Below are 4,318 nucleotides of genomic sequence, written 5' to 3'. Positions count from 1 at the left end.
GTAGTTGCTGGGGCTGTGGCCATCGTTGTGGCTTGGCCTGTGGTTGTAGTGACGGCATTTACATGTAGTCATACAAATGTACATTAATCTATTCTGAGTCACCATTCCGAAATCAGTCCGTAATATGTTTATGTCCTCCCAATTCAAATATCATGTCATGAATTCATTGCAACAGTTAACACAAGAAGTTTTAGTAATTCTTGTGTTTCATATAAATTGCCTACTCAAGTAATCTATGATACCCTGTAGAGCTAAATAATTTTTACAGTAGAACCAAGACTGCTGTCAAAGATGAGTGAATGCTGACCCAAAGCCAGCAGCCATCCCCTGTGCTTCAACACGTAACAACAGCAGCCATGCGCACTCATGCTACAGCCTTCGTATTTCCCTCCCATGTTTTTTCAGTAGAATTACTGTGGTAATTGTTTTGAAGTCTCTTTGTGTTGCTTTTTATTTTTGTTTTATCATATTGGTTTTGTGTTTATACATAAATGATAAGAGATCATACGTGTTCTCATTAGGATAAGGATTTGGTTGTTGTGTGGGAACATCGCCTATAGTTTTATATTGTTAAATGTTATATTACAACGTGTTTTAAGTCATTTTACAGAGAAACGCAAAAAGTACTGTCAAGAGTAGTGCAATAAATACTTCCTCCTTGGAGTAATTAAGTTACATATTGCATTAAATACATTACATAATACCTTTTAGTACTTAATATATCAAGTATGCTTTTAAGTAAAATGTTCTGTGTAATATATGTAATGCATTACTCTTTTTTTTCAGTAATTACGCAACACCGATACGGGTGGGAATTGATAAGAATTTTGCAGTTGTGATTCTATTATTATTATCACTTATCGATTCCTTATTCATTCCCTTTGGCTCCACTTCACGATCTGCAGACCATGTGGAGTGGAGAATAGTGGACCCAAACGCAGACAAAACGAAGCGTGGAAACAAACTTCATTTAACCTAGCCTAACCCAAACTGAAAAAGAGCTGTTTTATTTGATGCTGAGCAAACCAATAACAAACAGTAAATGTCAACTCTACTGAGGCAGCATGGAGCGGAGAGAATGTGGACCCAAATGCAGTTGATATCATATGGTTTCTCATCTACTAAAGAATCAAGAGGCGGTTTTTGCTGCTTTAGACAAACTAAGGCACAAGCTACTCATTTTAACTCCATTAGAGCTGGTAAAACTCCAAAAGCTGGTGGCTGTCCTTGACCCATGCAGATATTTTTTAACTTATTGGTACTGTTTCTTCAAAAAGCTCTGTAGTTGACAATTATTGCGTAGATTAATAATTACTTTCTTGAACTGTCTACTACAGGTTTGTGACTGAGCTTCTTGGAGGTGAGACATGTGTCTCATGTTCAGTGGTTCTACCTGCTTTCTGCCACCTGCATCACACCATCGAGGTCTCCTTTGATGACTTAAACTACATGGTGAAATTTAATACTGCCCTCACAAAGGACCTGTCCCAATGTGTAGCTACACTCAACCATCAGTGGCTCAAGATAGCTACTGTCCTTGACCCATGCTTTAAAGATTTAAAGTGACTTGCAAGGGGAAGAGGTTTGGACCAGCCTTGAGGCCCTACTGCAGGAAGCGTGTAAAGATGCCACCACAAAGGAGCCAGCAAAGGCAAAGAGCCTCCTCCTCTCTTCATTGTCTTCAGACTCTTATTCAGATGAGGAAGCCCTGTGTAACAGGGCCCTGAGTTTGTGCAGAACAGAATCCACCATTAGCAAGAAAGACTGCCCGCTGCAGTGGTGGTCCAGTTGAGCATGGACCCACCCACAGCTGTCTGTCCTGGCCCACAAGTATTTGATTAGTCCTGCCTCTTCTGTCCCATGTGAGAGACTGTTCTCACTTGCAGGTCACATAGTAACAAAAAAGAGAGCTGCCTTGAGAAAATGTGAACACTCTAGTTTGTCTAAGTAACTGGCTGAAATAGATGGACAGTAAATAAGCATGGACGTACTGTGAGTCCAATGGGTTTGCTATGTTTTGCACTAAAATGTTTGATGATCACACTGTTTTAGCCTAATGTACAAAATAATTTTGGCTAAGGTTACTCAGAGTTTAAAGGTGAAGCTGTTCAAGTACCCTTTTATGTTTCTGGCTTATTTTGTTTAAAAAGAAAAACTGCACTTTATGTTGACAGTTTTCATTATTATTTAAAGACAATACCATTTTGAAAACGTACTTAAACTACTTAAAATAGCACTTTATTTTTTACGTCTGCCCAATTTTGGCCAGGGATATTATTTTTGTTTCTCTGTTTTGCAGTTTAAATATTTTTCCCCCAAAATTAAAAGAGCTTGAGTTTACAATATTCATGTCCATGTCTTGATTCTTTCGCCCACTAAATCCCTTTTAAATAAAAAAAAAACCATTTGCGCTTTGGGGCAAATTTTCTTGTGCGATTAAATGCGATTAATCATGGTTAATTAATTACAATAACTTCTATAAAGTAGAGTAAGATAAATATGGTACCCTAAATATTATTATTTGCTCTCTGACAACATCATAATGTGAAGTCTGGTTAAACTTTCAAGGGTCATATCACATTGTGGCATAGATAGCTGGCCAAAATTCATTACTGCATGAAAGGTCTCACTTCTATCCACATTTTCATGGAAAGCAACTTTTACCTATTATTCCTTCTGTAACACTCTAAAATAATCTCTTAATATAATTATTTTTACACTGAATTATATTGTTTCTTAAAATTGTAAAATAATAATAAGAAATTAGTTAATTGATTACAGTAATTAATAGAGCCGAAATGGATTTTCTCGGCCTTGAAAATGTTACAAGGTTTTATTTTATAGCTTAATGTTATGAGGGCTCAAAAACATTGGACAAAAATAGGAAATTTCAGCTTAGTAATTACATTTTAAGTTGTGGTAACTCCAAATACTTTAAAAGTATGAAGGCAATATTTTGTACTGCTTCATTGAATATGATAAGGCTGTATCAAAGCTGATTATGAGGGGGCTTAGTGGGAACCTTTTAACCTTTTTCAGAAATTAGTGATTTTAAATGGAATGATCCATGTGTGCTGTGTTACTGCATACTGCATACTGAGTATGAGGGACACCACTCAAGAGAGAGAAGCTTTCTCTCTTGACTCTCACAGACAAGAGCGAAAGAGACAGACAGAGAAACTACACTGTTTTTTTTTTTTAAAGCAAAACTTTCAACAAGTATGCAAAATGTCCTCATCTCATCTATACCACACTCAAAGTTGTTACTAAACCCACTTTTTGTAGAATTTTTTTTTTTTTAAATGTAGAAATTTGGCTTCATCTTGCATCACTAAGTACAATTCACCTAGATTGTACACATTGAACTCAAGGTAATAAGTGCCTAACCATTAAAGTATTATAACAATCAGTGTTCTTACAGTCTACATATTGTCTGTAGCAATTATTTATGAGGTTATATATAGCTATGCTAAAGCAGTTCATTTATTTTGTATCAACAGTAAGTTTAGTATCACTTAACTTACCTATAAGAAGCAACAAAATTGATATCATCAGTCCAACGGCCATTGTTTAATCAGTTAAATCTGTAAAAGAAACATATGTCAAGGTTATGCGCACAGATAAATAAACAAATTTTTTAAAAAAACGAGTTAAAAACTCAGGATAACAGAATTTTACAAAAATACAAAAGGTTTTGATCATTAACTGTACTCATCATAACACTTCTCAATAAAAAAAACTGTGTATGACAATTTTAAAATAACATATGTAAAATAATTCGTTAGGATTAGTTTAACAACTTAGTGAAAAAATGAAAAGTCATTTTCACAGTATATGAAATCTATTTTGTATATTGTACTTACCAAAACTGAGATCAGATGAAAATGTATTAATTCTCTTTCTGTTTTTTATCTCCTGTAGATATTCACCTCTTTGCTCTGTTAAACCTTATGTTCACACCTCTTGTGGCCTTATATAGTTCAGAAGAGTGAGGGCTAATGACGTATGTGAGAGATGATAGAAGAGATGAAAAACGTCACATCACAGGATTCACAAGTTTGTCAAGTGATCAACCTGAAAGTTTCTTGGCTCAGGATCACAGCCTCTCCCTTCTTTTTGTTAGTGACCTCAGTTACTCATGGACGTAGAGGCAGACAAACAAATAATGAAATTCAGTAGAGCGAAAAGCAGTTGGAAGAAATGTAACATAATCAAAGTAAGCAGACATCTTTGTTTATTATAGAGTATGAGTTTTCAAAATGTTTTCACTGTACCTTGTAATACGAAACGTTTTTGGTTTTTTTAACTGGCCTTTTTC

At 35.2% G+C, this 4,318-nt stretch overlaps 1 long non-coding RNA gene across 1 annotated transcript; it reads right to left on the bottom strand.

Moving 5' to 3' along the window:
* LOC102207599 (uncharacterized) lies at positions 1-3,931 on the bottom strand. Its single transcript, XR_312560.1, has 3 exons — positions 3,864-3,931; positions 3,525-3,584; positions 1-37 (listed from the first exon to the last, which is right to left on the bottom strand). It is a non-coding gene; the product is annotated as an uncharacterized LOC102207599 (long non-coding RNA).
* Between the last annotated feature and the right edge of the window lie 387 nt (positions 3,932-4,318).

Source organism: Pundamilia nyererei, unplaced genomic scaffold (genome assembly GCF_000239375.1).
Source record: "Pundamilia nyererei isolate P.nyererei 1_Seehausen unplaced genomic scaffold, PunNye1.0 scaffold01854, whole genome shotgun sequence".
Lineage (NCBI taxonomy): Eukaryota > Metazoa > Chordata > Actinopteri > Cichliformes > Cichlidae > Pundamilia > Pundamilia nyererei.
This window is presented reverse-complemented; position numbering and strand designations above follow the sequence as displayed.